This window comes from Anser brachyrhynchus (genome assembly GCF_964034855.1).
Source record: "Anser brachyrhynchus genome assembly, contig: SCAFFOLD_39, whole genome shotgun sequence".
NCBI lineage: Eukaryota > Metazoa > Chordata > Aves > Anseriformes > Anatidae > Anser > Anser brachyrhynchus.
This window is the reverse complement of record NW_027663823.1, coordinates 1000608-1012219: the sequence shown is the minus strand read 5'-3', so window position 1 is coordinate 1012219 and position 11612 is coordinate 1000608. Positions and strand designations below refer to the sequence as shown.

Genomic DNA, 11612 nt, shown 5'->3' with positions numbered 1-11612 from the left:
CATATACATACATACTATAGTACCAGTAATATACATTATATACGGACTATCTTATAAGCAGGTGCTAAACCCATACATGTACACGGCCATTAAACCCTTAAACACACTCCTACCAAACCACCCGGCATGAATGTTCTAGGACCATACCCCACAACACCCAATACAACTCCACTCAAGCGCATAACAAGACCCCATTTTAATGAATGCTCACAGGACATGCTCCAACAACAACTCTCCACCACATATCTCATGCAGTTCGTATCAGACGGATTTATTAATCGTACTCCTCACGTGAAATCAGCAACCCGTTGCACATAATGTCCGGTATGACTAGCTTCAGGCCCATACGTTCCCCCTAAACCCCTCGCCCTCCTCACATTTTTGCGCCTCTGGTTCCTCGGTCAGGGCCATCCATTGGGTTCACTCACCCCTCCTTGCCCTTCAAAGTGGCATCTGTGAGTACTTTCACCTTCTCAATGCGTAATCGCGGCATGTTCCAGCTTTTTGGCGCCTCTGGTTCCTCTTATTTTTTCCGGGGTTACCTCACAGGTGGCTATTCCCAGTGATCTCGGGGGTCCCACAATCTAAGCCTGGACACACCTGCCTCACGGCCTATCCTATATTTCAAGGGTCCCTCGATGAGACGGTTGGCGTATATGGGGAATCATCCTGACACTGATGCACTTTGACCACATTCAGTTAATGTTACCTCCACCCTCCGGGTTAAATGGGGCTATTGGATGAATGCTCGTTGGACATAGCACAAAACAACAGCGCAACCCCTGCGCTTCACAAACTAAACCAGTAAACTTTCGCTAACCACCATGTAGCATAAACCTTCATCGCCCAATCCCAGCAAACTACCTCTAAAACTCCATTAATCATCCCTTCCATGACATCATCGGAACGATGTATATATACACACAAACACATACAAAATAACTTAAACTTATTAGAGAAACTCCAGTACTAAAAATAGTAAACACAAGCAATAATTTCATATACTTCACTCTCACTCACCACTCAACTATCAGCTAACCACACCCCCGTCCACATAGCTTAACACAAAGCATGGCACTGAAGTTGCCAAGATGGCATAAAACATGCCTGCGGACAAAAGACTTAGTCCTAACCTTACGGTTGGTTTTTGCTAAATATATACATGCAAGTATCCGCGCCCCAGTGTAAACGCCCTCGACCACCTACCCCCATACAGGCCTTGAGGAGCGGGTATCAGGCACACCCAAGTAGTAGCCCAAGACGCCTCGCTAAGCCACGCCCCCACGGGTATTCAGCAGTAATTAACATTAAGCAATGAGTGCAAACTTGACTTAGTTATAGCAACAGCCTAACTTCAAGGGTTGGTAAATCTTGTGCCAGCCACCGCGGTCATACAAGAAACCCAAATCAACCGTCCTATTGACACGGCGTAAAGAGTGGTAAAATGCCTATCCTAGCTAACTAAGATCAAAATGCAACTGAGCTGTCATAAGCCCAAGATGCACCTAAACACACCATTAAGATGATCTTAGGAACTAACGACTGATTTAAACCCACGAAAGCCAGGGCCCAAACTGGGATTAGATACCCCACTATGCCTGGCCCTAAATCTTGATACTTACTTTACCGAAGTATCCGCCAGAGAACTACGAGCACAAACGCTTAAAACTCTAAGGACTTGGCGGTGCCCCAAACCCACCTAGAGGAGCCTGTTCTACAATCGATAATCCCCGATTAACCCAACCACCCCTTGCCAACACAGCCTACATACCGCCGTGGCCAGCCCACCTCGAATGAGAGCACAACAGTGGACACAATAGCACCCCGCTAATAAGACAGGTCAAGGTATAGCCTATGGAGTGGAAGAAATGGGCTACATTCCCCATTCATAGGGCACACGGAAAGAAGCGTGAAACCACTTCTGGAAGGCGGATTTAGCAGTAAGGTGGGACAATAGAGCCTACTTTAAGCCGGCCCTGGGGCACGTACATGGTTAAACATGCCTGTTAGTAGTGTGGCGAGCCATAGTGGGAAGGCTAGGGCTATGTTCATAGATAGTTGGGTGGTTGGGGTGAATGTATATGGAAGGAGGCCTAGAAGGTTGATTGTAAGAAGTATGATTATTAGGGATGTAAATATTATGGCTCATTTGTGGCCATTTTTGTTGAGTGGGACTATTAGTTGTTTTGTGATTAGGTGAAGGAGTCATGTTTGGATAGTAGAAAGGCGGTTGTTGATTCATCGGTTGTTTGGGGACGGGAATAGTAGGGCTGGGAAGAGTAGGGATAGTAGGATTAAGGGGATGCCGAATAGATTGGGGCTGGAAAATTGGTCAAAGAAGCTTAGGTTCATGGTCAGGATCATGGTGTGGGTTTGGTAGTGAGGGAGGTCTTATTTGATGGGGGGTTGGTTGTGGTGAAGGCTAGTAGTTTTGGTTGGATGAGGAGTGCTAGGGTTAATCAGGTTATAATTATGATTGAAAATCATGGTGCGGGGTTAAGCTGTGGCATATCATTAAGGAGGGGGAAGTCCCTCTTTGGCTAGCTTAAAAGGCTAGTGCTGTTGCATAGCTTCTTAATGATTAGGATGATGATAGAAGGGACGATCAGGCCTCGAAATGTGGGAGTGGGGTTGATTCTACTACAATGGGTATGTAGCTGTGATTAGCCCCGCAAATTTCTGAGCATTGTCCGTAAAAATTCCCAGGCCGGGTGGTAATGAATGAAGTTTGGTTTAGTCGGCCTGGGATTGCGTCTGTTTTAACTCCGAGCGTTGGGACTGCTCAGGAGTGGAGTACGTCTCCTGCAGTAATGATTACGCGGATGGGGGATTCTATTGGGATAACTACGCGGTGGTCAACTTCTAGCAGTCGGAAGTGGCCGTTGGGTAAGTCTGGGGTGGGCACTATGTAGGAGTCGAATGATAGGTCTTTGAAGTCTGTGTATTCGTAGCTTCAGTATCATTGGTGGCCGATGGCTTTTAGGGTGAGGTCTGGTTCGTCGATTTCGTCCATTATGTAGAGGATTTGTAGGGATGGGAGGGCGAGGAGTACCAGGACGATAGCAGGTAGGATTGTCCAGATCAGCTCTACTTCTTGGGCGTCTACAGCATTGGACGAGAGTTTTTCTGTTAGTATGTGGGCTAAAAGGTAGAGAACTAGGCTGCAGATAGCTAGGGCAACGATTAGGGCGTGGTCGTGGAATTCAACGAGTTCTTCTATGATGGGTGATGAGGCGTCTTGGAATCCTAGTTGGGAGTGGTTGGCCACATGAGATGTACAGGATTTTTACCTGTGATTTAGTCTTGACAAGGCTATGTAATTGGTTTACTAACGTCTCATAAGAAAGAAGCATGAGCGGTTAACCTCCTGGGAGACCCAGAAAACTTCACCCCAGCAAACCCGCTAGTAACCCCACCACACATCAAGCCAGAATGATACTTCCTATTCGCCTACGCCATCCTACGTTCAATCCCAAATAAACTAGGAGGCGTATTAGCACTGGCCGCCTCCGTACTGATCCTATTCCTAATCCCATTCCTGCACAAATCAAAACAACGAGCAATAACATTCCGACCACTCTCCCAGCTCCTATTCTGAGTACTAGTCGCCGACCTCCTCGTCCTAACATGAGTAGGAAGCCAACCCGTCGAACACCCATTCATCATCATCGGCCAACTCGCTTCAATCGCCTACTTCACTATCCTCCTATTTCTCCTCCCCGCCGCAAGCGCCCTAGAAAACAAAATACTCAACTGCTAAATACTCTAATAGTTTATAAAAACATTGGTCTTGTAAACCAAAGATTGAAGACTTACCACTTCTTAGAGTACCCCAAACTCAGAAAAAAAGGACTCAAACCTTTATCTCCAGCTCCCAAAGCTGGCATTTTCAATAAACTATTCTCTGACCCTAACCCCTAAACCGCCCGAATAGCACCCCGCGACAACCCCCGCACAAGCTCCAATACAACAAACAAAGTCAACAACAGCCCCCAACCCGCCACTAAAAACATCCCTGCCCCATGTGAATAAAACATGGAAACTCCACTAAAATCCGACCGAACAACAAACACCCCAACATTATTCACAGTAGAAACCCCGAACTTCCAAGCCCCCATAAACCCCCCAAACACCAACCCCCCAAAAACAATTGCCACAAACGCTACTGCACATCCAATCACCCGTCAATCCCCCCAAGCCCCAGGGAAAGGCTCCGCTGCTAAAGCTACTGAATAAACAAACACCACCAGCATACCCCCCAAATACACCATAAACAGCACTAAAGCCACGAACGAAACCCCAAGGCCCAGCAACCACCCGCACCCCGCCACAGACGCTAACACCAAACCAACAACCCCATAATACGGCGAAGGATTCGACGCCACACCCAAAACACCCACCGCAAAGCAAATCCCTAAAAAAAACATAAAATAAGTCATTATTCCTGCCCGGACACTACCCGAGGCCTGCGGCTCGAAAAGCCGCCATTGTTCTCAACTACAGGAACTAACCGCAAGCCCCCAATAATTCTACCCCATCTATGCCATTATGCTTAACCCCCCCCCCCCTCCCCCCCCGAGGCGGGGGTATTTGGTTATGCATATTCGTGCATAAATTTATATACCCCATATACATACATACTATAGTACCAGTAATATACATTATATACGGACTATCTTATAAGCAGGTGCTAAACCCATACATGTACACGGCCATTAAACCCTTAAACACACTCCTACCAAACCACCCGGCATGAATGTTCTAGGACCATACCCCACAACACCCAATACAACTCCACTCAAGCGCATAACAAGACCCCATTTTAATGAATGCTCACAGGACATGCTCCAACAACAACTCTCCACCACATATCTCATGCAGTTCGTATCAGACGGATTTATTAATCGTACTCCTCACGTGAAATCAGCAACCCGTTGCACATAATGTCCGGTATGACTAGCTTCAGGCCCATACGTTCCCCCTAAACCCCTCGCCCTCCTCACATTTTTGCGCCTCTGGTTCCTCGGTCAGGGCCATCCATTGGGTTCACTCACCCCTCCTTGCCCTTCAAAGTGGCATCTGTGAGTACTTTCACCTTCTCAATGCGTAATCGCGGCATGTTCCAGCTTTTTGGCGCCTCTGGTTCCTCTTATTTTTTCCGGGGTTACCTCACAGGTGGCTATTCCCAGTGATCTCGGGGGTCCCACAATCTAAGCCTGGACACACCTGCCTCACGGCCTATCCTATATTTCAAGGGTCCCTCGATGAGACGGTTGGCGTATATGGGGAATCATCCTGACACTGATGCACTTTGACCACATTCAGTTAATGTTACCTCCACCCTCCGGGTTAAATGGGGCTATTGGATGAATGCTCGTTGGACATAGCACAAAACAACAAATCATTAAGCGCAACCCCTGCGCTTCACAAACTAAACCAGTAAACTTTCGCTAACCACCATGTAGCATAAACCTTCATCGCCCAATCCCAGCAAACTACCTCTAAAACTCCATTAATCATCCCTTCCATGACATCATCGGAACGATGTATATATACACACAAACACATACAAAATAACTTAAACTTATTAGAGAAACTCCAGTACTAAAAATAGTAAACACAAGCAATAATTTCATATACTTCACTCTCACTCACCACTCAACTATCAGCTAACCACACCCCCGTCCACATAGCTTAACACAAAGCATGGCACTGAAGTTGCCAAGATGGCATAAAACATGCCTGCGGACAAAAGACTTAGTCCTAACCTTACGGTTGGTTTTTGCTAAATATATACATGCAAGTATCCGCGCCCCAGTGTAAACGCCCTCGACCACCTACCCCCATACAGGCCTTGAGGAGCGGGTATCAGGCACACCCAAGTAGTAGCCCAAGACGCCTCGCTAAGCCACGCCCCCACGGGTATTCAGCAGTAATTAACATTAAGCAATGAGTGCAAACTTGACTTAGTTATAGCAACAGCCTAACTTCAAGGGTTGGTAAATCTTGTGCCAGCCACCGCGGTCATACAAGAAACCCAAATCAACCGTCCTATTGACACGGCGTAAAGAGTGGTAAAATGCCTATCCTAGCTAACCAAGATCAAAATGCAACTGAGCTGTCATAAGCCCAAGATGCACCTAAACACACCATTAAGATGATCTTAGGAACTAACGACTGATTTAAACCCACGAAAGCCAGGGCCCAAACTGGGATTAGATACCCCACTATGCCTGGCCCTAAATCTTGATACTTACTTTACCGAAGTATCCGCCAGAGAACTACGAGCACAAACGCTTAAAACTCTAAGGACTTGGCGGTGCCCCAAACCCACCTAGAGGAGCCTGTTCTACAATCGATAATCCCCGATTAACCCAACCACCCCTTGCCAACACAGCCTACATACCGCCGTGGCCAGCCCACCTCGAATGAGAGCACAACAGTGGACACAATAGCACCCCGCTAATAAGACAGGTCAAGGTATAGCCTATGGAGTGGAAGAAATGGGCTACATTCCCCATTCATAGGGCACACGGAAAGAAGCGTGAAACCACTTCTGGAAGGCGGATTTAGCAGTAAGGTGGGACAATAGAGCCTACTTTAAGCCGGCCCTGGGGCACGTACATGGTTAAACATGCCTGTTAGTAGTGTGGCGAGCCATAGTGGGAAGGCTAGGGCTATGTTCATAGATAGTTGGGTGGTTGGGGTGAATGTATATGGAAGGAGGCCTAGAAGGTTGATTGTAAGAAGTATGATTATTAGGGATGTAAATATTATGGCTCATTTGTGGCCATTTTTGTTGAGTGGGACTATTAGTTGTTTTGTGATTAGGTGAAGGAGTCATGTTTGGATAGTAGAAAGGCGGTTGTTGATTCATCGGTTGTTTGGGGACGGGAATAGTAGGGCTGGGAAGAGTAGGGATAGTAGGATTAAGGGGATGCCGAATAGATTGGGGCTGGAAAATTGGTCAAAGAAGCTTAGGTTCATGGTCAGGATCATGGTGTGGGTTTGGTAGTGAGGGAGGTCTTATTTGATGGGGGGTTGGTTGTGGTGAAGGCTAGTAGTTTTGGTTGGATGAGGAGTGCTAGGGTTAATCAGGTTATACTTATGATTGAAAATCATGGTGCGGGGTTAAGCTGTGGCATATCATTAAGGAGGGGGAAGTCCCTCTTTGGCTAGCTTAAAAGGCTAGTGCTGTTGCATAGCTTCTTAATGATTAGGATGATGATAGAAGGGACGATCAGGCCTCGAAATGTGGGAGTGGGGTTGATTCTACTACAATGGGTATGTAGCTGTGATTAGCCCCGCAAATTTCTGAGCATTGTCCGTAAAAAATCCCAGGCCGGGTGGTAATGAATGAAGTTTGGTTTAGTCGGCCTGGGATTGCGTCTGTTTTAACTCCGAGCGTTGGGACTGCTCAGGAGTGGAGTACGTCTCCTGCAGTAATGATTACGCGGATGGGGGATTCTATTGGGATAACTACGCGGTGGTCAACTTCTAGCAGTCGGAAGTGGCTGTTGGGTAAGTCTGGGGTGGGCACTATGTAGGAGTCGAATGATAGGTCTTTGAAGTCTGTGTATTCGTAGCTTCAGTATCATTGGTGGCCGATGGCTTTTAGGGTGAGGTCTGGTTCGTCGATTTCGTCCATTATGTAGAGGATTTGTAGGGATGGGAGGGCGAGGAGTACCAGGACGATAGCAGGTAGGATTGTCCAGATCAGCTCTACTTCTTGGGCGTCTACAGCATTGGACGAGAGTTTTTCTGTTAGTATGTGGGCTAAAAGGCAGAGAACTAGGCTGCAGATAGCTAGGGCAACGATTAGGGCGTGGTCGTGGAATTCAACGAGTTCTTCTATGATGGGTGATGAGGCGTCTTGGAATCCTAGTTGGGAGTGGTTGGCCACATGAGATGTACAGGATTTTTACCTGTGATTTAGTCTTGACAAGGCTATGTAATTGGTTTACTAACGTCTCATAAGAAAGAAGCATGAGCGGTTAACCTCCTGGGAGACCCAGAAAACTTCACCCCAGCAAACCCGCTAGTAACCCCACCACACATCAAGCCAGAATGATACTTCCTATTCGCCTACGCCATCCTACGTTCAATCCCAAATAAACTAGGAGGCGTATTAGCACTGGCCGCCTCCGTACTGATCCTATTCCTAATCCCATTCCTGCACAAATCAAAACAACGAGCAATAACATTCCGACCACTCTCCCAGCTCCTATTCTGAGTACTAGTCGCCGACCTCCTCGTCCTAACATGAGTAGGAAGCCAACCCGTCGAACACCCATTCATCATCATCGGCCAACTCGCTTCAATCGCCTACTTCACTATCCTCCTATTTCTCCTCCCCGCCGCAAGCGCCCTAGAAAACAAAATACTCAACTGCTAAATACTCTAATAGTTTATAAAAACATTGGTCTTGTAAACCAAAGATTGAAGACTTACCACTTCTTAGAGTACCCCAAACTCAGAAAAAAAGGACTCAAACCTTTATCTCCAGCTCCCAAAGCTGGCATTTTCAATAAACTATTCTCTGACCCTAACCCCTAAACCGCCCGAATAGCACCCCGCGACAACCCCCGCACAAGCTCCAATACAACAAACAAAGTCAACAACAGCCCCCAACCCGCCACTAAAAACATCCCTGCCCCATGTGAATAAAACATGGAAACTCCACTAAAATCCGACCGAACAACAAACACCCCAACATTATTCACAGTAGAAACCCCGAACTTCCAAGCCCCCATAAACCCCCCAAACACCAACCCCCCAAAAACAATTGCCACAAACGCTACTGCACATCCAATCACCCGTCAATCCCCCCAAGCCCCAGGGAAAGGCTCCGCTGCTAAAGCTACTGAATAAACAAACACCACCAGCATACCCCCCAAATACACCATAAACAGCACTAAAGCCACGAACGAAACCCCAAGGCCCAGCAACCACCCGCACCCCGCCACAGACGCTAACACCAAACCAACAACCCCATAATACGGCGAAGGATTCGACGCCACACCCAAAACACCCACCGCAAAGCAAATCCCTAAAAAAAACATAAAATAAGTCATTATTCCTGCCCGGACACTACCCGAGGCCTGCGGCTCGAAAAGCCGCCATTGTTCTCAACTACAGGAACTAACCGCAAGCCCCCAATAATTCTACCCCATCTATGCCATTATGCTTAACCCTCCCCCCCCTCCCCCCCCGAGGCGGGGGTATTTGGTTATGCATATTCGTGCATAAATTTATATACCCCATATACATACATACTATAGTACCAGTAATATACATTATATACGGACTATCTTATAAGCAGGTGCTAAACCCATACATGTACACGGCCATTAAACCCTTAAACACACTCCTACCAAACCACCCGGCATGAATGTTCTAGGACCATACCCCACAACACCCAATACAACTCCACTCAAGCGCATAACAAGACCCCATTTTAATGAATGCTCACAGGACATGCTCCAACAACAACTCTCCACCACATATCTCATGCAGTTCGTATCAGACGGATTTATTAATCGTACTCCTCACGTGAAATCAGCAACCCGTTGCACATAATGTCCGGTATGACTAGCTTCAGGCCCATACGTTCCCCCTAAACCCCTCGCCCTCCTCACATTTTTGCGCCTCTGGTTCCTCGGTCAGGGCCATCCATTGGGTTCACTCACCCCTCCTTGCCCTTCAAAGTGGCATCTGTGAGTACTTTCACCTTCTCAATGCGTAATCGCGGCATGTTCCAGCTTTTTGGCGCCTCTGGTTCCTCTTATTTTTTCCGGGGTTACCTCACAGGTGGCTATTCCCAGTGATCTCGGGGGTCCCACAATCTAAGCCTGGACACACCTGCCTCACGGCCTATCCTATATTTCAAGGGTCCCTCGATGAGACGGTTGGCGTATATGGGGAATCATCCTGACACTGATGCACTTTGACCACATTCAGTTAATGTTACCTCCACCCTCCGGGTTAAATGGGGCTATTGGATGAATGCTCGTTGGACATAGCACAAAACAACAGCGCAACCCCTGCGCTTCACAAACTAAACCAGTAAACTTTCGCTAACCACCATGTAGCATAAACCTTCATCGCCCAATCCCAGCAAACTACCTCTAAAACTCCATTAATCATCCCTTCCATGACATCATCGGAACGATGTATATATACACACAAACACATACAAAATAACTTAAACTTATTAGAGAAACTCCAGTACTAAAAATAGTAAACACAAGCAATAATTTCATATACTTCACTCTCACTCACCACTCAACTATCAGCTAACCACACCCCCGTCCACATAGCTTAACACAAAGCATGGCACTGAAGTTGCCAAGATGGCATAAAACATGCCTGCGGACAAAAGACTTAGTCCTAACCTTACGGTTGGTTTTTGCTAAATATATACATGCAAGTATCCGCGCCCCAGTGTAAACGCCCTCGACCACCTACCCCCATACAGGCCTTGAGGAGCGGGTATCAGGCACACCCAAGTAGTAGCCCAAGACGCCTCGCTAAGCCACGCCCCCACGGGTATTCAGCAGTAATTAACATTAAGCAATGAGTGCAAACTTGACTTAGTTATAGCAACAGCCTAACTTCAAGGGTTGGTAAATCTTGTGCCAGCCACCGCGGTCATACAAGAAACCCAAATCAACCGTCCTATTGACACGGCGTAAAGAGTGGTAAAATGCCTATCCTAGCTAACTAAGATCAAAATGCAACTGAGCTGTCATAAGCCCAAGATGCACCTAAACACACCATTAAGATGATCTTAGGAACTAACGACTGATTTAAACCCACGAAAGCCAGGGCCCAAACTGGGATTAGATACCCCACTATGCCTGGCCCTAAATCTTGATACTTACTTTACCGAAGTATCCGCCAGAGAACTACGAGCACAAACGCTTAAAACTCTAAGGACTTGGCGGTGCCCCAAACCCACCTAGAGGAGCCTGTTCTACAATCGATAATCCCCGATTAACCCAACCACCCCTTGCCAACACAGCCTACATACCGCCGTGGCCAGCCCACCTCGAATGAGAGCACAACAGTGGACACAATAGCACCCCGCTAATAAGACAGGTCAAGGTATAGCCTATGGAGTGGAAGAAATGGGCTACATTCCCCATTCATAGGGCACACGGAAAGAAGCGTGAAACCACTTCTGGAAGGCGGATTTAGCAGTAAAGTGGGACAATAGAGCCTACTTTAAGCCGGCCCTGGGGCACGTACATACCGCCCGTCACCCTCCTCAAAAGCCACATCCCACATAACTAATACCATAAATACGCTGAAGATGAGGTAAGTCGTAACAAGGTAAGTGTACCGGAAGGTGTACTTAGAATATCAAGACGTAGCTATAACACCAAAGCACTCAGCTTACACCTGAAAGATATCTACTAGACCGGATCGTCTTGAAGCCCCCCCTCTAGCTCAACCACACAAATAGTACACCAAAACTAAAGAATTTACTAAACTAATTAAACTAAAGCATTTTACAGTCTTAGTATAGGCGATAGAAAAGACACTTAGACGCGATAGAGACCCCAGTACCGTAAGGGAAAGATGAAATAGCAGTGAAACAATCAAAGCGA

The 11612-nt window shown here is 47.1% G+C and overlaps 1 long non-coding RNA gene across 1 annotated transcript; it reads left to right on the top strand.

Moving 5' to 3' along the window:
• The first annotated feature begins 5845 nt into the window (after positions 1 to 5845).
• LOC308186776 lies at positions 5846 to 11306 on the top strand. The gene is made up of 2 exons (XR_013944290.1): positions 5846 to 6580; positions 11208 to 11306. It is a non-coding gene; the product is annotated as an uncharacterized lncRNA (long non-coding RNA).
• Positions 11307 to 11612: the final 306 nt, after the last annotated feature.